Source organism: Neofelis nebulosa, chromosome 17, assembly GCF_028018385.1.
Source record: "Neofelis nebulosa isolate mNeoNeb1 chromosome 17, mNeoNeb1.pri, whole genome shotgun sequence".
Classification (NCBI taxonomy): domain Eukaryota; kingdom Metazoa; phylum Chordata; class Mammalia; order Carnivora; family Felidae; genus Neofelis; species Neofelis nebulosa.
Window position 1 is genome coordinate 41,435,269 of NC_080798.1, and position 25,882 is coordinate 41,461,150.

The 25,882-nt window shown below is 41.7% G+C and overlaps 1 long non-coding RNA gene across 1 annotated transcript in view; it reads left to right on the forward strand.

Moving 5' to 3' along the window:
• The window catches only part of LOC131499359 (uncharacterized), a 171,306-nt gene extending 146,284 nt beyond the window's left edge, over nt 1-25,022 (forward strand). The window contains exon 3 of the long non-coding RNA XR_009255824.1: nt 24,915-25,022. This is a non-coding gene — a long non-coding RNA (uncharacterized LOC131499359). The remainder of the gene's footprint in view (nt 1-24,914) is intronic.
• Nucleotides 25,023-25,882: the final 860 nt, after the last annotated feature.

Below are 25,882 nucleotides of genomic sequence, written 5' to 3' on the forward strand. Positions count from 1 at the left end.
CCTATCTCTGTGATAGGCCCAGCTTCTGCCAAGGAGTCCTATTTAGGTTGGCGACTTACTTCCTTATAGTTTTGTTAGGCCTTCATTAAAATGCCAACTTCAGGACTTGGAAACTGGCACTTTTCATAACCAAACATGGCAAATTTGATATTAAAAAGGTAATCTCTTCCAGAGTGTTGCAAAAAAAAAAAAAGGCATCAAATTAGGAAACTAGAAATTTGGGTTAAAAACAGCTCAGGAAGAACCAGGATACTAGCTAGTATCCAAGCAATAACCAGTACCAATTCCTGTGAAAAGCATAAGTTACAATATCATCAAACAGTCTGAGGTGTAGGGAGATGATTTAAGGAAGATATGTCATGAGGATAACGAGGCCTTATGGGCGCACTCACAAGAGATGAAGTTACTTTTTTGCCATTGGCATAAGCTTCCAGGGTGGTTGTTACAATAAAGGCTTTATACAGTTTTTACAAGTTATTTATCTGTTGGTTCAACCCATTGGAGTCACAGGATAAGAGAGTTAGGTTGGGGGAAGTATACTCTCCCATATCCTCCTGATTTAGTGCAACGTAGGTAGAAAAATAAAAGTGATAACCTCGGTCAGCTCACAGTTTGACTGTGATGCTGTTTCTGAATTCTGTGTTTTATTTTTTTTTTTTTTTTTTTTTTAAATTTTTTTTTTTTTCAACATTTTTTATTTATTTTGGGACAGAGAGAGACAGAGCATGAACGGGGGAGGGGCAGAGAGAGAGGGAGACACAGAATTGGAAACAGGCTCCAGGCTCCGAGCCATCAGCCCAGAGCCCGACGCGGGGCTCGAACTCACGGACCGCGAGATCGTGACCTGGCTGAAGTCGGACGCTTAACCGACTGCGCCACCCAGGCGCCCCTGAATTCTGTGTTTTAAAAAGATGTTGATAAGCTGGATGAAATCCAAAGACGGAAATTCTATCTCATGAGAGACAATGGCAGGACTTGGACATGTTTTGACTGAGGAATAAATAGCATAAGAAAGATACGGTGTGAAAAAACCCTATCTTGAAACGCTTCAATCTAAAAAGTATGAGACATTTTGACCAGTTTGAAACATTTGAAAAGGGATAACATAAGTCTTCATGGTTTCACCATTTCAACATGAGATCTATTTATGTATTTGCATATTCCCCTTTAGTACTCCAGTACATGTGCTTCCAATAAGAAACTAAGCTTAGTTGCAACCCACATGTACTTCCTTTTCCATGGTTCCAAAACTCAATCTGTAAAAATTACAGGGAGACCATGTGTACCACATTACTAATAAGAAGGTTCGCAATATGTAGCACATTACAATTAAGAGGGACCTGTCAATCAAAGCCATGTAACAGTGGAGTCAGACACCATTCTGGGGAACAGCTTTTTTTTTCCCCATGGAATTATCTAAGTATGAACTGTAAAGGAATCTATTAATAAGACTGCCAGAGGACTTTTAAGATCAAGTCACTGGTTGGTCAAGATACCTTTCACACTCTCTTCCTGTTCATAAGTGTGCAATGGATCCATGATTCCAATATAGCTGTTGCACTTCCTGTCTTGAAAACAGATTTTTAAATCACCATTTTAGAAAGTAAATGGCAAGAATGGAACTAACATTTTTTTCCCATGCATTCCATGTGTTGGATCTGTGCTTTTGGTCCCTTTATATTAACTCTCATCCAGACAAACTTTGTACCAGTTTATCAAAGTATGTACAAAGTATGTACCAGTTATCTTTGTATTACAGATGGGGAGTCTTAGGATACATTTTCTCTGAAAAATAGATTTATAACCAAACTCATCCAAAATATAAATGATTCCAAAACTGAAGAAAAAGTAAACTACAGAAGTCTTTGACATGGACAGGAGCCAGTGTGCCTTCAGGGACTTCAGAATGAGGAGTTGCTGGGTCCTTACACTTCTATCCCCCATTAGTAGGATTCACCTAGCAACTCTAAGGATGCCCCCTGAGTGCAAGTTTTTGGGAGAGAGAAACTTACTGATTATCTTAGAGTGGTTGGCCTTAGATCAAGTCCAGTGAACTGTGATGAAGTTCATCACAGTGATGAAGTGAAGTGTGAAGTGAGTCCCGTGAGGTGCTTTGTTCTACAGTGTGTGCCAGTTGTGCGTGGTGGTGAGCATTGGAGTTATTTTAGGAAAATGTGAGTAGGGGGCAATGGTTGGCATCTCTAGGAGAGTGTGACATTGCTCAAGATCTCACATCTATAGATCCCAGAGCCAACAATTGGAGCAAGGTCTATCTGGATAGAGTCAGTGATCATCCTAACACACCTGGTAACAATAGGATAATGCTGACTCTCAGAGAAGCTAATCCCTTGTCCAAGGTCACAAGGTTAGCAGGAAGAGGACAAGAGTGTGGGTCACAATAAAGAACTCTATCTACCATTGGAACACACTAGAGAAGTGTCCGTTCAGGCACTCCTTTCAGTTTGTAGTATTAGTAGAATCCAGTAGGCAATGGATAAGGGTTTCATGGTTAGACTGATGTGGGTTCAAGTCCAGAATCTGCCTCTTGGCAACTGTGGAGTCTTGGGAAAGCTTACTCATGGATGAACAAAGTGCTGGCTCTGACATCAAAGTCCTCAGATTCTAGGAACCTAAATGTAGTAATCCATAAATGAGGGCTTTGAATCATGTGTTCTCTCAAAGCCTCTCCATATTTCAATTTCTGATGATGGCCTAAAACAGGGATTGGTAGACTCTATCCCATGGGTCAGATTCATCTATTTTTGCAAATAAATTTCGTGGAACACAGCCACGCACATCCATTTACATATTATCCATGGCTGCTGTTATGCTAAAACTACAGAGTAGAGTAGTTGCAGCAGACCCCATATGGCCTGCAAAATATAAAATATTTACTCTCTGACCCTTTACAGAACCAGTTTGCTGACCTCTTGCCCAGAGGAAAGTAATTTTTTTCTGCCTCCAGCATCCATCCTCTTTTGCCAAATTCTTGCCTTCCTTTGATACTGTTCTTCTTCAGTTCTTTTCATGTGAACTTAGAGACCAATCTCTGAACATACTCTTCCTGGGATCAAATCCCAGCTCTGCCACTCACTGCTGGTGTGAGCTTGGGCACATTCCATAAATTATATGAGCTTCAGTTTTCTTCTCTGGAAAAGAAGATTGGATAGAACTACCTCACAGTGTTCTCCTAGGACTTTAATGGGATACTCCATGGAAACTGCTTAGAAAGTGCCCAATGGATGTTAGCTGTTGTTACAATGACTGTTATTTTCTTCATTCATCCGTCTGGGCAAATGTCCATCTCCATGTTTCTTCATTTAGGAATTTGGCACTTAATAGCTGGTAGCTCATACTGCAATAAATGGTCTGGTCCATGGCAAACAAATTAAAGTACAGGAAGATGTCTGGGAAGTGAGAAGGTTGGCAAAATTATACGTGTAGCTCACCCCCTGTTTACATGGTGAAAGCCAGCCATGTGTCACACCCTACTTGGGGCAGGGGCCTGATGGCTGCAAATGCCAGGGAAGATGCCTGAGATGCTTTTGCCCAGTCTTTTCTCATGACAATGAGACCCAGACAATGTACAGAGGTCCAGATTCCTGAGACAGCACAGCCCAGGCAGGGAGTCAGGTTGCCTGGCTGTCCTCCTTCTGTTAATCAGAAACAGATGTATTCTGCTGAATGGGCTGCTCCAGAGGGAATACAAATGCCTGAGCCTGGGGGTTAGAGAGTGGCCTCCGCCAAAATCACACATCCCCTTTCCTTCCATTTCCCCATCACTGGAAGCCTGAGGCTAAAGGCTTAAAAGCCTATAATACATCCATTCCCAGGATCCCCACCCCCTTCCCAGCCATAGGGGTCTAAGTTTCATTACATATCTCAGGAGGGGTCTTCATTCTTCTTTGAACATCTGGCCCAAGAGATCTCCTAATTAAAACCACAAGCTAATTATTGTCACCTCCTCTTTCCTCTTATTGTTTATGGTCTCTGTACATTCTCTACCCTGCCCCCAATATACATGGATCCTACAGGAATGGCTAGTCTCTCCTAGTTTTCTTTCTCCTTTAATGAATCTTAGGCCCCAGCTATGTTTCTCAGTGGAGTTGGAGGTCTGGGACCCTGATTACTACCAGGGTTTCCAATTGCCTATTCTCCCCCTGGCCTTTCTGAAAGGATCCATTGAGAAAGAGGTCATGATTAAAGCCCTTGGAACAGGCAAAGTGTAATTGAAGCAGTGCCTGGCGCCTCTCGGCTTAACCTCCCTCCCCATAAACCACAGCCAAGCTCAGCAGGCTGCATAGCAAAATGTGAAGTGTGAAGGGGGGTGGGGGACATCTGAAGTCTAGGAAAGCCAGAAATGCAGGGTGCTAAGAGGAAGCATCCTTGACGTGTGATGAAGATGTATACGAAAAGCCATACAGAAAGAATTATGTCAGACTTGTCAAAAAGAGAGTGAAACATATATTTATATTACATCAACTACAGATTCTTACATGCGGCACACACATTAGCTGTTTGTTATGGGGGGATTCTCTCAGAAGGATGCTATGATGTGGTGGAAAAAAAGTGGGCTTCTGATACCTGTGTTTGAATTCAGCTTAATACTTCCTGGCTGTATCATCTTTGGGCAATCACTTCATTCTGAGCTCCATTTTCTTCTAAAGCTCTTCCTTGCAAAGTAGTGGTGAGGAGTCAAGAAGTTGATGGGTGCAGTGTCTGATATAGAGGCTGCACATAAAAGGTGCTTACTCATTGTAAATGTCTATCTTTTCTATCAAGTACTAGGACAAGAAGAATGGAGAGTGGGGAGGCAGGGAGAGCCAGGAGGAGCTTGCTACCTGACTCAGAAAACCATGATCAACGTTGTCATCACAGCAAATGCCAATATTATTATGTGTCAGATGCACACACATACACACACACACACACACACACACACACACACACACACACGTATGCACACACACATGTGCACACTAGTCCTCCAGCAATTATAAAACATATTAGCTAGGTACTAGTATTTTTCAAATTAAGGAAACAATTACTAAAGATGTGGCTTTTACTAAGAAGGGGATCGGGGGCATCTGTGTGGCTCAGTCGGTTAAGCATCGACTCCTGATTTTGGCTCAGGTCATGATCTCATGCTTTCATGGGTTTGAACCCCATGTCGGGCTCTGCACTGACAGTGTGGAGCCTTCTTGGGATTCTCTGTCTCCCTCTCTTTCTGCCCCTCCACCTATCATGCTATCTCCGTGTCTTTCAAAATAAACTTGAAAGAAAGAAAGAAAGAAAGAAAGAAAGAAAGAAAGAAAGAAAGAAAGGGATCAGGTCCTGCTTCAAAGTCACTTCAAGGCATTTAACATGTTACTATTTTTGGACTCTGATCAGTGAACTATATTGTATATAAAAAGAAGCTTATTGCCACATTACTTATACCCCCAAAGCAATAAAAACAATAAAGGAAATAACCCAAACATGTACCCAAAGCTTATTGGTGTGAATAAACTATGGTATACATATCCATACTATTTATCAATACTATGCACACTGTAAAACCATTTATAGTTATGGTTACCAGGAGTTTATGATGCTAATATGTTCATGAGACTACATTTTTTAGAAAAAAGTAAGATGTAAAATTCTACTCATGCACAACGTATCAACTATGTAAACACGAATTATGCAAAAAGGAAAAAAAAGATTGGAAAGAAATGCATCACTGTGTTAAGAGTAAATCTCTAGATTATTTCTTCACATCTTCCTTTGCAAACTTTGGCATTTCAGTGTAGTGGAGAGCATGGAGTTGAATCTGAGTTCTGATACTCGATGACTGGGGATGTTGGACAAGGAACTCACTTTCCTAACTCTGATTTTCTTCTTGTATAAAATACAGTGATAATGTCTCCAATGTAAGAAATGCCTTGAAGGTTAAAACAGAAAACGTATGTAACCTTTAATATGGTACATAATGTTATAGTGTATTGTGTCTTGATATTAAAAAACAAACAAACAAACAAACAAACAAAAAACAGTGGAATTGGTGGGAGCAAAAGCCCAGAAGACACAAAGAGAGATGGGCTTTCTGGACAAAGCCCCATCTGGTGCTGAATAGGGGGCTGGCAGTCGTGGACGGCCCCTATCTCTTTTCACAAACAAACAGAACAGTCCTGGAGGGAAACTCCCCACTGACCATCTGCGTTCACTCAACATCCACATTCATCCTTTCTACTTCACTAGTTTCCATTTTCAGCTTTTCCTTCTCTTTGATGTAGATAACAATCTAGCTGGAGCAGTCAAATGTTTCTAAGTGTGGGATTTCGACAACAGAAGTGAGGTCAGGGACACCTGGATGAAGGGGCCTCGTTCTGCCCTATGCTAAGCAAACAGCTAAGCAGGACCCTGGCTGGGGAATTTACAATGAAGTAGGGGCTGTGTTCTGGCTTTACTCAAACCCATGTGCTCTCTCTGTCTCTCTTTCTCTCTCTCTCTGTCTCTCTCTGTGTCCATTTCTCTCTCTCTCTCTCTCTCTCTCTCTCTCTCTCTCTCTCTCTCTCTCTCACACACACACACACACACACACACACACACACCATTGGAGTAGCAGGTTAAACATCACTCACTCAGAGATCTTTTCCTGGGCCCCAGATAATCGCAAGAATTCACATTACCCCTTACCATTCCCACAACACCATGCATTTCTGGAGAGCAAGATGTGTCTTATTTTACAATTACTACTATAATACCAGCCAAGACAAGGGTTCTATCTGACTTATTTGACATTGTGTCCCCAGCACAATGTCTGGCATGGTAGTTTGATACCCAACTGAATGAAAAAGTGAGTATACCAGCATGCAAGCCCTAACTGAGTGTAAGAGGCCCCAGCTAGGTACAGTTTTGAGAGTTACAAGTTGAAGGGCACTAACAAAGACAATGCCACTGGGTGGGACAAGATGGGCTAAGGGTTCCAATGCCCATGCACCACTTAGTCTTTCCATCTTGTAAAGAAGTGTGCCAACTCAGGGCCCTGACTTGTTATCATCTTGGGGTATAGGCATGTATGTATGTGTGCTGAGGGAGACCTTTGAGCTTACTACTAAGTATGATGGTGGTAGCTATTGTGATGCTATCAATGAAGCTATTCCCTCTTCCCCAGCACGTAATATGTGTTTCAGCTGTACTTTGACCAATGCCTGGCATGCAGTATGTGCTCACTTATGTTTGTTGCCTCTTAAAATATCTGAGCATGCAAAGAAAACTTGGAAACTTCAAAACCGAGATTAATTTACTTCCTGCTTTTATGAGTTTGGCTGCTTCAGATGCTTCATGTAAGTGGAATCATGCCAGGAGCTAGGGGGAGAAAGATGTAGTGAGTTGCTGTTCAAAGGGTATAAAGTTTCAGTCATGCAAGATGAAAAAAGTTCCAGAGATACTGCTGTACAAAATTGTGCTTGTAATTAATAGTACTGTACACATAAAATTTTGCTAAAGAGGGCAGATCTCATGTTGTTTTTTTTACCACAATTTAAAAAAAAGCAACTAGGTTTTCTTTTTTTTAATTAAAAGAAAAGTCTTGTTTTGTGTGGACCTAGAGAGGTTTAGTGAAGGTACTGTCTATCTACGTGGTCTGCATGGAGAAGACCAGATGGCTCCTCGGTGTGTTATGAGAGTACCAGACAACCTTTCAGGTCTCCTGGGGGTTACCATCGTCTTTGACCATGGAGATTAGCTCCATTGCCCTCCAAGATTGGGTTGTCATTATGAAACCAATCAGCATCTCGGAATGTGATCTTGCAGGCTCCAGACACAGCTCTGAGCTCCAGCCACAGCTATGTGACGTGAATTCCCATTTCTTTTCTTGCGCTTTTGGCTTTCATTCTCCAGTTTCATTCTAGGAATTGGGATTTTTGTGGAGCTGACTCCCTGGCCCTTCAGAGACTCCTTAGCTTTGCAGTAATGCCTTGGGATTCTGTTGGCTGTGTTTGTAATCAGAGTTACACAATCAAGGAAAAAATTGAACAGAGGAACCGTTGCTTCATATGGAAGAGCAGGAAAGTTATTTGTTGTGCCCAAGAAATGACATTGAACCCTCCAAGAGGGCAGTGGCTTTTCTGCCACCACCTCTTTCTCTGCTGTGCCCCCTTTGGGTTTCCTGCAGAAGCAGCTGCGGTCATTTACAACTCCTCCCCAAAGTTCCGTGCCTAACTATGGGTGTCTATTCAGTTCAACAGGAGGTAACCTTGAAGACAGTGTTAATAATGGATTTGCACAATTTCACTTCTGACTTCTGAATGCATTTTGGCTGCATGACACCGTGGGAGAGGTGAGGTGTGGTGGTGGTCGGCAGCCCCTGAGCTCTCTCTCCCTGTCTTCATTTAAAGAGCACTAGCCTAGTTGCAGAGGAGAATGTTAACACTTAGTGGTCTTGCACACACTGGAGGGAGAGATAGGATCACATAATAAGCAATAATGCCTGCGTCCCCCACTCTGAAACCCTTACTCTGAGACCCCCTCCTTTATTTCTCTTCCTAGCCCTTATCCTCTTAACACAACACACATCTTTCCTTGTTGCCTGTCCTCTGCCCCCTCTAAAATGTAAGGCAATACCTTCTCTCTTTTGTGTCCTGCTGTATCCCCAGTGCCAGGAACAGTGCTTGGCATGTAACAGGTCCTCAGTAAATATTTACTGAATGAATGAACTGGCAGTGAAGTTTGACATTAAGTACACTACAGCGACAACTCTGTTGCTGCTAGCCGACAACTCTCTAGTCCCAGCACCAGCCCCTCTCTTGGAGCCTCAGTTTCTACATCTATGTAAGGAGGGTTGTACTTAGCAGACTTCGCAGATAGCTGGTGAAGTTTCAAAAGGAGGATGCGGGTGACAGTGCTTATTAAACTGTGATATTCCTCTGACATGTGTGAAGCATGATTTGTTTGGCTTGATTTTCATGTTTTGATTGCACCTTTGTCTTTTGCTGTAAGTTACTTACAATCCTTTTGAAAGCAGATAAAATAAAAATGATATGGGCAGAAAAAGAAAGTGAATGAAGGTATTCCACAAACAAGCATGGAGTATGAACAGGAAATTTACAAAACAAAAAGAAACTGTGCAAGTGGTAAGAATATGTAAGAACAATGAGAATTAGCCCACTGATAAGATATATTAGTGGAAGAACCAAATTAGTAACGTTCTACGGACATGTGCATGCACGCACGCGCACACACACACACACACACACACACACACACACACCCAGGATAGGCAAGGGTCCCATGAGATGATACTCATATGTTTCTGATAGAAATTTAAATTTTTGCAAAAAATAATTTAACATTAAGTATCAAGAGCCTTGAAATATCCATACTTTTTGATTGACTAATCTGTTTGGAATTTATCCAAAGAATGAATTGCAGGAAGTCACATGCACAAGACTGTTCAACACGGTGTTGCTGATAGTAAAGAATTGTTGGTAATAATCTAAATCCTTGACAACAGGGAAAAATGTTTCAATAAAGAATAATACATCTAAATTCATCAATTAAAGATATTATGCTCTAAGAATGGTTAATGTCAGAGGAAAATGCTCTCAGTATAATGTCAACTGGAAAAAGAAGAAATAAACCATATATATATATGACATCCCAAGTTTGCAAATAAAATCATATCTATATATAATAACAATATCAAAAATATAAAAACATAGAAGTAAAATTGTCAGTACCCCATCACATGATAAATATTGTAAATGTCTTATATATGTATACATAGTATATATGTAATTCATTTTTCTGTTAATGTGTTTATGACTTCTTCATGTTGTTCCTGGTAATAATGTATTACTTTTCAAGTAGGAAATGATTGCTATTTTTTCAAAGGTAAAGTTCAATTTAAACTCTGATTTCCAATTTTCATATTATATGCCAGTAAACACATATACTAGTTGTATTATTATTAAGCCTCAGAAGCTAATTATGGGATTTACTGTCAATGAATAAAATAGTTCTCAACTGGAGAAAGACCTGAAATAGGCCAGTGAGGCCCCAGTTAGGCCCCAGTTATCCCAAGGATTCAGGCCAGCTCTGCAGATCCTGCTTTTCACACTCACCTCCAGCCCTGAAGCTGTCTTTCCCCATTTCCTGATAGTGCTGTGTGGCTCTGCCTTTCCCCACCTATGTCTGTCTCTCTTGGGCTTTTGCTTGCTTCCCCCTACCTCTTCCTTATAAAAGGCAAGTCCTCCCTTTCCCTACTTCAGAAAGCAAATGCATAATCAGGATCAATTTAGAGCTGAAATCACAGACCCCATTTGTGCCCTTTTGTCTGTGTCTGTGTCCTTCCTGTAGAACTGAGACCTCCCTTAGGGTGCCTTCCCCTTTTATGCACCTCAGGCATCCAGGCAGAGCCCTGGTCACCATCTGGGCTTTCTAAGGACATGTCCTAGGTAATTCAGTGTCTCAGCATTCCAGGGACGCACATGTGGATTCTGGAATTGTTTTTCCTGTACCAAAATGAGAATTTTGGAAAGGCTCAAAGGTCACACGGACTAATGCCTAGTATGTTGAGATTATACTCCAGATATCTATGCAAGGGTGTTCCACATCTGTGAAGATGGGAAGCAAAGAAGTAAGAATAACAATGGATTCATGAGAGAGATGAGATTGTGCATTCCCTTGCTATTTTTCAGAATTCTATTTGAAGTTGCTTTTATGTGGCTTACACAATAAAATTCTTTTATTAAAAAAGTAATTCTAAATAAGGAGATGGATGCAGAGAGATTTAGCAGTTTCCCCAAAAGCACACAGGAGGTAAGAGACAGAGCTAGGATTCAAACGAAGGCCCAGGTCCACTGTGCTTTCTAATCTCTACCTCATGGCATTTCTATGAAATGAGATCAACCATCAACAATGCTTGGCACAAATGGTAAAAACAAGCAAACAAATCAAAAACAAACAAACAAACAAAAAAATTACTCAGAACCAGAAGACCAGATCAGGTGAATGGGGATACAATGATATAAAGGGGAAAATATAAAGAAAATGGAGACCATGCAGTGGACTATCAATTTTGCCAAACGATGCCCTAGAAATAGTTCAAACTTTGGGGTCAGAAAATTTATCTCCTTCCACTGCTGTCTCCTCTGGCTAATTTAGAGCCACTCATCCTCTTAATAGTTTAAAAATTAATTTTAGGGCATTTGTCTTAGTTGGAATTTTACATTTAGTTCATTTAGTGCCTGTTTCCTCCACTAGATCAAAAATTGCTAATTGCAAGGGCTATGTCTGCCTTTCTTCACTCTGTACCCCTAGAATCTGGAACCAAGTTTGGCATATAGTAGATGTTCAACTAATGTTTATTGGATGAATGGATGGTTGATGAATTTTCACCTGTCTTGGTGTTTGAAGCGCCTGTTCCATTGTCCATATTTCTCCTTCTCCCATAAGCTGCCAGATGGAGAGTACACCACTCCTCTCCCATCATCCCTTCAACATCCCCGGAGGAGACCTTACAGGAATGATTCAGTCCCTCATCAGCCAAGTGCAGGAATCATCGTCAGGGCTCCCTCTGTACCAAAGCCCTAGATTGAGAGCCAGGATTGAACCCTGAGAACCAACGCAAGGAGAAATGAGAAGGCTTCACAAACCTGCAAGCTCTTTCCAGGGAGGCCTCACCTTTGCCTACCTTGTCTTTGCCTCATTTTTAAAAGCTGCCTTCTCTTTTCCTTTAGACCCAAGGTTCTTCAATTCATGGTCTTTTTGTATACATCACTCCATGCCCAGCATAGACAGAGATCCAGTCACCCATCCATTCTTTAATTTATCCATTTCTTTGACAACTTTTTATCATAGTTTTCCTGGCACTGCGAAACACAGATAACAGTGCCCAGTTTAGTCAGAAAGACAGAGAACACTAAAATTATGTTCCCAAGAACGAATGCCATGTCCTTGAAACCCTCCATGATTCATGCTTGAGGAATATACCAATAGATTAATTTATAGTGTTTTCTTGTATAAAATCTCATACTTAAGGCAGAAAAGTAAATATAGGTGGCATTAATGATATTTTCCCATTCTGGGTATTTAATTGACATTTATTCTCCATTTATAATCCCTTCCATACGATGTTACTGAGATGCTTTTAAATTTATGTTCCTTTGTTGATAATGGCATGCTTGTTAAAAGGATTAAAGAGTGTGTCTGGTCCATCAGGCAAATATCTATTTTCCTTTGATTGGATGGAACATGCTTGACTACCATAGCCTCGACCAATTACAGAATAATTAGAATACTTTGTAATGTATATTTAACAAATTTCTAGAAGTATTTCTCAAACCTCTTTGCAGAGTTTTATTCATTTGGAACCTCACTCTCCTGATTTCTTTTTCTTTCAGTATGATTACCAGTGAAGGGAATTAAGTCTTGTATTCTCCAGTTTGAGAAATAAGAAAGCGGTGTATGAAGTGCAAGTCCATATGCAGCAGTCCCTTAAAATAGTCCCCATTGGCACGGAGCTATTCTGAATAATCGATGATTATGGTAACATGGAATGTCAAAATAGGAACTCCAGCTGAAATCTCAAGACAAGAGACCTCTTAGAATTGGCAAATTGGGATGATAGTTTTTAAATGGTTCAATTACAGTGAAAGTGATGAGAAATGAAAGGAGGCAGCTCTTGCAGAGAGCTGTTGGTTTACTGTGAGTCTCCCTGGCTTTCCTCAGTGAAAAGGGGACAAGGGTATTTCCTTCCTTTACATCTCCACACTAGGGGGGTTTGACAGTGGTAGGCCTCGGCAGGACCACCCTGACATTTTAATATACTGTCTCTTGATTTTTTTTTTTTTTTTTGAGAGAGAGCACGAGCTAGGGAAAGGGGCAGTGAGGGAAAGAGAGAGAATTTTAAGCAGGGCCACACCCAGCTCAGAGCCCATCTCAGGGCTTAATCCCACGACCCTAGGATCACGACTTGAGCCAATTTCAAGAGCCAGGTGCTCAACTGACTGAGCCAACCAGGCACCCCTGTCTCTTGAAATTCTGATGGCATGGCAGCCTGGTGTTTGACACCTGACTTGAAAACAACAGCACCAACAGTAATAATAAAGAAGTGCTCACTAGTGGAACGAAAATGTGTTGAGGTGTATCGAACCATGTGTTGAGTGGCCTGCACTCTTGAAGCTGACCTCACAAATGCTGTATGAGCATTTACCGTGATCTACAAAAGCTGTCCTATGTCCCCCTCATGTGAACACACAAAGGGAGAGAGATCTGGCCTGGGATCTTCTTAGGTTGCTTGCAAACGGGATTGCCTGTAGGGTTGAACAGATCCCAGCAGAGAACCTGGGTACCTAGCGACTGAAAATGAGTCTGAGACCATCCAAAACAGAGATGGATTAGCCATGGCAAAGGAAGGTGGATGAGAGAAGACCACTAATGGAGGCTGTGGGTCTTTCAAGGATCCAAAAAATGCTATTGGAGAGTCTGTTTTAAATAGGATAATCACAGGGGCACCTGGGTGGTTCTGTCAGGCGTCCAACTTCTGCTCAGGTCACGATCTCACAGTTAGTAAGTTCATGCCCTACATCAGGCTCTGTGCTGTCAGCACAGAGCCTGCTTTTGATCCTCTGTCTTCCTCTATCTCTGCCACTCCCCCACTCGCACTCTCCCTTTCTCTGTCAAAAATAAGTAAACATTAATAAAATGTAAATAGGACATCTCAGGCATGCCACACAAGTACAAGACCACCAACCAGATAACAACTATGCTATGCCCCTTTCCCTTACTACGGTTCCTTCCACCATAGTAAGGCTCAGGAACTTCGATGGATAATTAAGAGTCCAATCCCTGGGTAAGAAGAGAAAGAAGAAACTGGGCACCTGTGCTCCTTCTGAAAGTGCAGTTCTTATGTCTGCACTAGGGCCTGGCTGGGAGGGAGGAGAAATCCCAACTTTAAAACACAGTTGACATTTGATTATTCCATGGTGCTGGATATTATAATTGCATTGCTGGAGAATGCTTTTTGGGGAATCCAATTGACCTGAGAACTGTTTGCATGACCTAAGACTGACAAAAAAGGTTTGGGTGCTCCTGCTGTATTTATCCAGTGGCAGAGAAAGAGATTGCACTTGGCGGGCAGATTTGGAGAGGGCATGAGAGACAAAGACGGAGGTCCTCTCTAAATTCATCTCATTCAATGTGATGACTGCAAAGGACACAGAATCAGTACTGGGTCAGCAGGGGTAGGGAAAGAGGTGACCTAAGGGATCAGAGAAAGCATTCTAGAGAGGGAGATGTCTGGGATGATGAGTGAAAATTGATAGATTGTTGAGGCCTGATTGTTCTCAATATAGAAGCATCTAGAGCCCAAGTGTCCCTCTTTCAGGTTACTCAGAAATCTGAACCTAGAAATATACAAATTTACTTGGACCCCTAATAGTTACACTCTTGTCATCTCTGCTGGATTCTCTCTCTTTCTGCGTGAAAACACTTCATGTTCTCCATGCCATTCAGCCCTTCTCCATTTTCCCCAAAGGGTCAAGGTGGTCCATTCAGGCTATTAGAGGTAATAAACAAGGCCTGCCACACTGCCTCTGCTAGGCCCTGGTGTGAGACCTAGCAGGAATCTGCATGCATCTAATCTCTCCCAGGTTCACCATTGCTGTTTTCCCCTGCAAACCCCCCATGGCATTCTGTAATTTCCTGATATTACAAGGAAACTGATATTGTGGGAGCCTGTGAGGATAGCCTTGGGACAAACACATCAAAGAGACAACACTCAGCTGTCTTACCTTGCCCCTTAGTGTAGTTATGCAAACCATTCCCCTCAGAAATATGAATCCGTTAAAAGCATGCTCTCTGACCTGCCAGTCACTGAAATGGAGCATAGGAAGAATGGTTACATCCAGATACAATTTATTGAGCACCTGTGAGTCAGATCTTTTGACAAGAAGTACTTTGTGTGTAGTATTTATTTGCCAATCCCACCCTAACATGGCAAAGGAGGGGCTATTAAGTTCCATTTTATGGATGAGGAAGGTGATCCTAGAGAGTTAAGTGGAAATCTGCTGTCAGTGAATGAGAAGTGGAGTATGATTTCCACTAAGTGTTTTCTGGCCCCAGAGCTGGTGTCTGCTGTTCTGTCTATGGTAGGTGAGTTCATCCTTTAACTCAGTTCTCAAAACATCCCTGTCAGTAGAGCTATCTTTGACTCCTCCAAACAGTACCCTGAAGTTGCTTCCTTCGGTTGTTCCCCAAATCCTTTATCCAAACCTTGAAAATGGCACTTACCTTATTACTGTGAAGATTTATTCATATGCCTATTTCCTGTTAAACTGGAAGGTTCCCAAGTGCTGAGTTGGAGCCTTATATTTTCACTAGATATCTACCTTAGCGTTGCACACAATAGGACTTATTCAAGTCATTGAGAGAGGAATGTGTCATCGTTTATAAATGAGAATTAGCAACTCAGAGCAATAATGTAATAAACAGAGGTCATACAACTAGTCAATTTGGAGCCAGAATTTAAAATCCCTATCTCCTGATAGGGCTTTTTTCCTGTATTCAAGTCAGAATTAAAAACATGTTTGTGGTGCCTCTGGATATATTATACTAAGCTACCAAGGCAGAATTAGGAAGGTGTATGCACACATACACATCAATTTATTTGACTCTCAGAAATATAGATCAATTTATTTGACTCTTAGTTGAGATATTGGGACCATTAACATGGCAGTTCTCCAACTAGCCTCACTGGTATCCCTGATTCTATTTTCTTTCTCTTTTCTTTTTCTTTTTCTTTTTTTTGAGATAACATTCCATTTCACAACTTTTATTGAACAAATAGTTATTGAATACTTACCATGTTGCAAGCAATGTGACTGAGGTAGAGGTTGCAAAAGCATGTATAGACTTACAACTTACTCATCTGAGTTTCAGTGATATGAAAGAAAAGCTCAGGGAGCTTTGAGGGTATATAATAGAGAGACGGCCTTGACTGGGACTGATTCTTCAGAGCAAATGTCCCTGGAGGAGTGAAGACAGATTTGAGTCTAAAGGACAGATGATATTTGTGTCAAGAGTAAGTAGATGAAAAGATAGGGTTCCATGAAGTGCTTGAGAAAGTAAAGAGAAGCTGATGTAACTGGAACCCAGAGATCAAAAGGAAGAGTTGTGTGGGCACTCTGGAGACATGGACAGTGGCCAGGTCATGCAGGACCCTGCTACAATTGTTGATATTCTGTTATTTACTCTAAAAAACTATAGGGGTGCCTGAGTGGCTCAGCTGGTTAAGGGTCCACCTCTTGGTTTCAGCTTAGATCATGATCCCAGGGTTTGTGAGTTCAAGCTCTGTGCTTGGCTCTGTACTGACAGTGCACGGAGCCTGCTTGGGATTCTCTCTCTCCCCCCGCAATCCCCCCCCCTCAATAAATAAATGTTTAAAATAAACTAAAACACTATAAAGGCAAACACTATAAAGGCACTGAAGTGTTTCAGCTTGAGAATAATATAGTCAGTCTTGAATTTCTCTCCTTGGTGTGAGGGGAATGAGTTGGAAGGAGATAAGAATGAATGTTGGGAGACCCATTATGAAGCACCGCGGTGGTCAGGGAAAAAGTGACCATGGTATGTCTCCAGAGTCTGTAAATCTCCAGAGCTAGCTCTTTTGGACTCTCTTTGTAGACAAGGGAAAGTTCAGTCCTCTGGTTTTTGCCATAAACCGTTAAAAAATTTCTCCCCAAGAATGTAGCCCTAATGATACCATACCATCCTCCCTCATGTCCTTTCAAGGTACGGAGTGTGGAGAAAATGTGTGCTGGATTTTTTGGGTCTGTGTTTGTCGAAGGCGTTTGAGATGCTGCAAATTTCCCTTGTCTACTGATCTTATATTCTGTGCGTGGCTGAGCCTTTCCTCCCTAAAGCTGGTGAAAATCTGATTTGAGAGGCCCACATCTGGGTATAGCCTGAGTGGCCAGTTGAATTAGCTGACCTGATGGAACCTGTCTGGGACCTGATGGAAACTGGCTCTCCACCTTGTTTGTACCTCAGGTGGAGGGCAAGGGTGTCTTCAATTGCAGTCTTTCCCTGCTTTGTCTTGCCAGCACTCACACTCATACCTGTAGAGGCTCATCATCATCATTTTTCCCCCTCCTCCTCCCCCCTCCAGTCTCCACTACTTCTCCTTCTTCACAATGCTATGGCGGTGGAAGGGTGGGGATTGAAGTTGTGATTAGTGTAGTTGACCTTGCTCTGTAATATTCGAATTGAGGAAAAGGGAAAAAGAAACTAGAGCATCCTCTGGGTTCTTTCCTAAGCAGTAGTTGTGCCTCTCATTTGAAAAGATGAAGATAATGCCAAATTAATGGCTCAGCCAGCCGATTAAGCTTTTTTTTTTTAATCTTCTCCAAAACTTCATAGGAGCAAAAATCACCTCAGCCATCACTGCTCTGAATCAGACCTAATAACAATGGATTCTCATACCCTTTTATCTTGTGAGATCTGGAGCTGTTCCCTGGGGCTCACCTAACATACTTCCTTGCATTTCACAGTTGAGAAAATTAATAAATAAAGAACAAATTTTTAAAAAAGAACAAATTCATTCATTCCTCCAAAAATTCATCCAACATCCATTGTGTGGTAGGCTTTGTGCTAAAATAGGGAATAAGAAAAAAGTGAGTAAATGTCTTTGCTGTTCAGGAGCTCACTGCCTGGTAAACAAGTGAGTTAACCATGACCTGGTGAGGGCTCTAACCTTGCAAGGGACTGATAGTTCATAGTGAGGTAGAACAGAGTGGCGTGGCCCTGAGCCCAAGGCTCCTACAGAGTCTAAATCAAGAGTTCTATCCCTAGTGGAAAAGATTTTTTGTCTGTTTTTTTTTTTTTTTTTTTCAACACAAAACATCTAACTTGGTCAGTCTTGGAGTAAAACACATGTTTTTCACCTTATCTTGTGTTTTTCAAGCTGGGAGTGTTTCAGCTACTACCTTACCAGACAGATAAATGTATATTTTAGTGCTTTGATTTGGGTCCAGGAAAAGATTCAAAATCTTGTAAAATTTATTCAAAGGCCACCAGTATTGCAACCATTTAAGTATTGCAATGTATTAGTGCTGACTATGTGCTGGGAAATAATAGACTCTACCCTCTCATTTCTTAGCTAGTTGGGATGTCTTATTAGCTGTATACTAATAAGCATAATGAAACTCAGAATATGCTGTCATAAGAGATACACCAATAGTGAGGATTTGGGGTAGTTTAAATGAAGGACAGAACCTTTGCATCAGTCCTACAAGAAGGGGCACAATGTTAACAAGCAGCTGTGTACTGGGGATTGTCCTGCCATGTATGATCCCTGATAAACTATTTCACCCGTTTGAGTCTGAATTGCCACAACTATAAAGAAAGGAATGTTAATGACTAAGACCACCTACCTCATGCTGTGAGTGCTGAATGAAATATTTAATGAAAACCCAGTTCCTGATGCGTAGCAATAATGATGGCAGTGGTGGTGGTCGCGATCATGATCATGATGGTGGCGATGAAGATGATGGGTGGTGATGGGTTATGATGATGGTGATAATGTTGATGATGGTGGTGGTGGTGGTGGTAGTGGTGTTGGTGATGAAGACAAGGATAATGATTTGGGGTGATGGCAGTGGTGGTAGTGGCAATGGTGGTGGTGATGGTGATGGTAAACTGCACCATTTCCATAAATGTCACTGACAAACTTCAAATATGGTTCTGAGTTCTATAATAACTCTTCCTTTTGGGGACTGATGCACACTAGTTAGAATGGCAGTTTGCCCACGGAATTTTCCAGTCATTTATGAGGCCCCAAATGATGGAATGGCATCTCCCAAACGGCAAACGAAGCTACAAGCCATGTCTACCCAGGGGTATTGCTGCCCAATCACCCGCAGGCAGAAAACAACTAACAGAAGGATTTGACATCTAACACAGGAGTTTCCTCTTATCTTTCAACAGAAAGTTTATTTTCTATGTGGGAGAGTTTGATGGATATTTCTTATTTCTCTGTTTTCTGTACTAGGCAGTAAACAACACATTCCATTTCATTCTTTACAATGTTTTATCAATAACAAGATTGCCTCTATCTGCCTTTCTTGTAAGTACCTGGATTCAGGATCCTGTTGATAGCTTCTCTAATCAGGGAACTCCTTTTAGTCAGAGGAAAATAGCAGACGGCTTGAGAGGAAGGATTTCTGGGCTTCTAATTTTGGTTTCTCCATATATTTGCAGTGTGGCCTTGAGCAAATTCCTTGAACCCTGAGTTCTCCAATACCTAGTTCATGCTTTCTGTCTCCCTTCTTCCACCCTCACCCATTTCCTCCCGCTAGCCCAGTCAGTCTTCCTCATGCTTGATGTCAGTGATTTTAAGTCACCCAAGAGGTTTGCAGTGAGCTCCCTCAGACTGCCTGATTCTCTCCTTAGCTGGGTAATGACGGCTGTGGGAAGAAGGCAAAGCCCCAATCCTACATGCTAGATGCATCCTAGCTGTAGAGATGCTGCTCTACTATGTAGAGAGGACCAGGACTCTCCAGGAGCTTTGGGTTCTCTCAGGAAGATACTGAAGATACCATATTGAAAGGTTTGTGGAGTTGTGCATAGAAGAGCATTTCTTCCAAAAATAGCCCACAGCTTCCTCCTGCAGCTTGGCCCTCTCCTTATTCTGATTCTGCTGCAGTCTGCAATCAAACGTGAGTGAAAGCAGGTCTACCTAACCTTGAGATAAAAGCTTTCTTAAAAAAATGAAGGTAGTATTAAAAACTGAGTGCTTTCCAGAAAATGGAAATAAGTCATGAAGTAATAATAACAGCAGTGAAAATAAGAATAACAGCGAAGTGGTTGAACATTTACCCTTCACTAAACTGTCTCACTAAACTCTTCATGCAAATTCTCTCACTTAATCCTTTGAAGAACCCCATGCATGAGGTTTGTGCTAGTATTTCCCTAATTCGCGGATGAGGAAACTCGGTCATCAAGAGGGTAAGTCATTCCCCCATGAGGTACAAGCTGTAGGTAGCAGAGTCAGGGTTTGCATTTGGTCCCCCTACTCTATGCTTCTTTCCAATGCACATGCTAACATTACATTTGTCTCCCAGATCGTGGTTAGAATGCTGATCTATAAAATGACAGGAGTGATAAAATACAGAGGAACATCGGGGTCTTAGATGGAGGAGGGCTTTCTCAGCCTCAGCACTGTTGACAAAAAAGCCAGATGCTTTTTTGTTGGGGAGGGCTCACTTATAGCATCCCTGGCCTCTACCTGCTATATGCCAGTAGCACCCCACCTCCAGTGTGACAACCAGAAATGTCTCTAGACATGGCCGAATGTCCCCTGGGAGGGCAAAATGCTCCAGCTAACAACCACTGTTCTAATATAGTTTGTTACTCCAGGCCTTGATTCCAGGGCAAGACTGAACTTAGCATTTTTTTAAAACAATTTTTTAATGCTTATTTATTTTTGAGAAAGAGAGAGACACAGTGTGAGCGGGGGAGGAGCAGAGAGACGGAGACACAGAATCTGAAGCAGACTCCAGGCTCCAAGCTGTCAGCACAGAGCCTGACCTGGGGCTCAGACTCACAAACCATGAGATCATGACCTGAGCCGAAGTCAGACGCCCAACTGACTGAGCCACCTGGGTGCCCCTGAGCTTAGCTTTCATAATCTACCAGACAACTGGGCCTTCTTTCATGTTTGGGGCCTTGTCTTTCTGAGCTTTGCTAGTTGGCAACAGTCACATTTGATTCTCAGCTCCACCAACACATAAAGTGAAGATAGTACTTCATAGAAGTGATGTATATTTTAAAGCATGACCTTCTTCATAGAGGACAATGTCAAATAATATTTATAAAAGACCTAGGACATGTAATATCCAATGAATGCTAGTTAACTTCATTTTACCCATCTCACCTAAAATGCTATCAAAAACAAAAGTGAGGGGCGCCTGGGTGGCGCAGTCGGTTGAGCGGCCGACTTCAGCCAGGTCACTATCTCGCGGTCCGTGGGTTCGAGCCCCGCGTCGGGCTCTGTGCTGACAGCTCGGAGCCTGGAGCCTGTTTCCGATTCTGTGTCTCCCTCTCTCTCTGCCCCTCCCCCGTTCATGCTCTGTCTCTCTCTGTCCCAAAAATAAATAAAAAAACAAACAAAACAAAACAAAAGTGAATGTCTTCTTCTGACCCTCCCATAAAATAATCTAAACAAATGCCACTTTCAAGAATCGATGAAATCTTTTGAAACATAAGTTCCCAAATTTGACTGTTTTGTGTTTTTACATTAAGTAGACATTTGGAAACATCTGAATAAAGAATGACTTTCCTTAGTTTTTATCCATATGATTGTGCCTCTCAGATACAACACATACAACAATGATTTTAGTTAACCATGAAAGCTTAAATGGGCTACCTATGGGAGAGACTCAGTCCATCATGCCTTTTATTTAAAACAAGACCGTGGTGTCATAGATTTACATAACAATGCTTCAGATTTTGATGTGGTGTAGAATGCATTTCACATCCCTGGCACAGACTTTTCATTTTGATTGAAAAAGCAGATTTTCTCCTGAAACGAATACTACACTATATCTTAACTAAGTTGAATTTAAATTAAAAAAAAAAGACAAAGCAGATTTTCTGTGTGTATGTATGAATGTTTGTGTATATACACATGTGTGTGAGTGTTTATATGTGTATGTGAATATGTGCGTGTGCATCTACATACACATATATGTACACACGTACATATGTGTATAATTATATACATAAGTATATATGTATATAATTCCATGCATAAGTGAGAAAAATCATGTGGCTGACATTAAGCCATCTGTATCAGAGAAAGAAGTAAAAAAGAAAGTTTAACATATTGGCCAATCTGCATAGAACACACATACACAAATGCAACCCATCTTGGAAGGCAAAAACGGTACTTTTCTGCCTCTAATGGCTTGATAATAGCCATTATCAGCAACAATGCAAATGAAAAGAAAATAAAAAGAGGCATTTTTATGCACTGCCCATTAAGAGCAGCATACATATAAACTCATGAACTTGGAAAATAAATAAACAGACTGGTTGCTAAACAAAAGCTTGATTTCATTTCCAGTCCTGTCGATGGATAGTTTGTCATTAAAAAGATAGAGCTGTTTAAGCGGTCCCAAGGGAAACACTTAAAGTGGGATAAAAAGGAATCCAGTGGAGTATGCAGACCTGAGCCAATTTTAAATAATTGCCATTCCATCGTGAATCTAAAGAGATTGTGTTGAGACATGGCCTGTCAGCCACAAGGAGCAGGGCCTTCCTTTGGAAGAGGGCCATATGCCCGAGTTGCCACATTGTGGAGCCCCACGGAGACAACCCTTAGGCAAAGATGGAGGAGTCCCTGCCTTCATTATATAATAAAATTGTGCTTAAAGACTTGTAAGTTTTCCTTGATATTTTGCTCATAAATCTTCAGAATACTGTCTGTTACTCAAGAGGTCGTTAGGTATAGCTGCTTGCCTTAACCTCTCCAAATCATCTTAGCTCCATAAGTTCCTCGTATATCAATCCATAAAGAGGTACTAACTTTATTTCTGGGTGCATTAACTCATTACATGACTTATATACATGAAGTATAAAGCACACAGGAGATGCTCAGTGTATGACCATTGCAGTTATTCATATTAGAAAGGCAGCTGATGTAAGAGAAACCTTATTGACTTCCGAATTAGATAGAAGTACTTACAAATTATTGTCGTGTGTTCTTGGTTAAGGATTTAGCATCTATGAGCCTCGCTTATGAAAGCGGATGATGATACTTCGTAGGGTTTCATGACCATTGGAAGAATTAAATGAGGAAGTCCTTGCAAAAGGAAAGGGGCAGGCTAAATACTCAGGGAAAATCAGCTGTTATGGTTAACCCTGCTGTTATCATTTGCATCTCAATAAACGACAGTTATTTCTGTTACTCAAAGGCAGACATCACTGGGATGGAAAATGAATGGCCCTCTCTTCTATTATTTTTGCCTTGTAGCGAAGGCATGTACTGAGTAATTTTCTTGACTTGCAGCTGACAGGGTTTTATGAGGTAATAGAGAGGAAGGAGGATGAAGAGGAAGAGGATAGACATAAAAACCCAGAGTGTGGACCTTGGGTAAGAAGGAGAGTAAGAGAGATCCAAGATGGTTCATTCAAAACCTCACTTTCATACTGCACATGGACTGTGCTGGGGGCTAGGGGTGACACAGTAAATAAACCTGGCAGCTGGCTAGTTTAGGGAGCCTAAGGTCTAGTGGAGGAGACAGAGATCTCAAGACCCTTAGAATACAAATGGCAGGTACTGGGATAGAGTAGAAACGCAGCCATGGTGGCACTTAACCCACACCTGAAGCAATAAGGAGGACTTCCTGGAGAAAAATGCATCTCGGCGGCTCCTAAATGGTTCAAAAGACTAAGGAAAAGATGGCGATTGGTCTGCCATTTATGAATTACCTTGTTTAAACTTCTGAACTTTAGTCTGTTTTCTATAAAATATGGATACAAGAATAGAAACAGTGATGATCCTATGCATTATATATTATACATATAAAATGTGCGTTAAAATTATGTGGACGTGTTTCACCGATATTTCTTGCTTATTCATTTTTTTCGGCCAATGCCAGTCTTTATTGCCAAGGAACGAGGAGCTTGGACCAGTTCCTCGCTCACTGCGGTCCTCCCTTTGTAAGCAGCATCTGTAAAATCCCATTCGTTTGCTGTACCATTTGATGACCAGAGCAAGACTTCTCCTTGGCAGATGTTTCAGAACCCCTCCCACCTCTGCTCTCTCTCACTCTCACTCTTTTCCACCCCTCCCTCTCCTACTATCCAGTCCCTCCTTAAAAGAGCTCAAGCCCTGCTGAGTGCAAGAACACATATTTAATGCTGGGTGCACACCCATTGGGGACCACTTCCCAGACCTCCGCGGCTCCCTCCATAATTGAAGTGAAGGCTTTGAAATGTTCAGTGCACTTTTCTCTGAAGTTGTAGCTGACCAGTTTCTCCTGCTGCTTCCCAAACCTTTAATTTGTCAGTAAAATTGTTCAGTTTTCTTATGACCACGTGGGGTTTTACATCCTTCTGGGGCTGCAGAAATGGAGCCCAGTGAGCGGTGCCTATTTTTACGAGAACTCCCTTGCACAACACTCTGGCTATCTCTGGAAGCTGCTTCAAAGGGAAATGGATGAGTGCTTTCCTTCAAGGGCATGTAGATACCTAGGGAATTTGAGTTTGGCTTTTTAATTCCTTGAGGACTAAGCATATATGCTGCATTTTCCTAAACAGCTGCAGCTGAGGCACAGATACCAAGAAATGCATTTTTTTTTCTCTAAATCATGGTGAAATCCCAACTTTGCCTTTTATCAGCTATATACATTGAGCAAGTTACCTGACTTCTTTCCAAGCCTCATTTTTTGCATCTATACAAATGTGACCTAAAAGGGCAGATTTGAACATGAAAATTGCCAGCACACTCCATTGGAATCACTAACATAGCTGTGGTACAATTGTCAGCACTTGCCCTTCCTTCAAGGGGAATGTAATCTAGTGAGAGTAGCTGGAAATTTGGATGGGGTTTCAGTGCCCATGTCCCCTCTTCCATTCTGGGTTCCTGGACCTAGGGAGGTATACACACAATAGCAATAATTATGGAGAAGCATAGCATCAATTATATTCTTAGCTCAGATATCATTACTCTGTGGTTCCCAGTTTAGAACCTCTTAGGAAATCGTATTGGAGTGAGGGCTGTCTTTCTTTTTCCTCTTTGAATCTATAACAGTTGGGCTCCTGGAGTGGGTGTTGTATCCTCTTCCCAGATCAACTGCATGGTTGAGGTGGGCTGGTCTCGTGCCTCATTCTGGACAGTGCACTAATAGATGCTCATTACTTTTCAGAACAGTGTGACCCCGTCCAGCAGTGAATCATGGCCAACTGAATGTCAAACAACTCCATCCTGTCTCTTGAAAAGGAGCTAAGCATGCGGTGGGTGGAGAGGGCAAGGGCATAGAGGGTAAGAGCGTTGGTCTGTCTGTTTCTCCCATCACTTGTGTGAAATGCTAAAATATGAGGTGAAGGGCAGATGTGTAACACCCCCTCCTCAACCAAGCAGGGAAGACTGAAATGGATAAGCATAAGTGCAACTTGAAATGTTCCGTAGTGAAGGGATACAAAAGGGCTGCGTTTCTATCAGCTCAATCGCAGACACTGTAAACAACATGAAGAATGAGGCAAAGAAATAGGAAACCTCAGGAATCAACCACCTCTTTGGGAGATGGCTTTGTGCGCTGCAGTTTCACATCCCTGCTCATGTGTAGGAATCCCTTTTCAGACAGCAGTCCTCAAAGACATATTCCATGTTCACTTCTCAAAAATTAAAATTTGGTCAGGCTTGCCTGAGCACCTATTATATACAGAACTATGGAAGTAGAGTGGGAAAGGTAAAACTGCCGCTGATGTAATCCTGAGCTACAGAGGACAGAGAAAGAGTTTTGTAGCCAGACACCTGGGAGATGGTTTTTCTCCTCTCTGGTACTTGCAAGCTGAGTGTTCCTAGACAAGTTACTTCCCGTCTCTGAGCATCAGTTTCTTCACCTGCAAATTGGGGTTGTTAAAACCTACTTCTCAGGGCCATTGATATAATTTCATATAATCATCTGGCACACAGAAGTTACTAAGCAAATGTTAGTTTACTCTTCCTACTCTACCCACAGGATAAGCCTGATACTGGACACCATCCTTAGAGAAATATGAAATAGGAAATGTGAGGATAATAAATCCCAACATCTGCCTGCTGGACCTTTTATCTGTACTTGGAGACAGGGTGTTTATTGAGACAAGGTAGATTTGCAATGATACATTATTA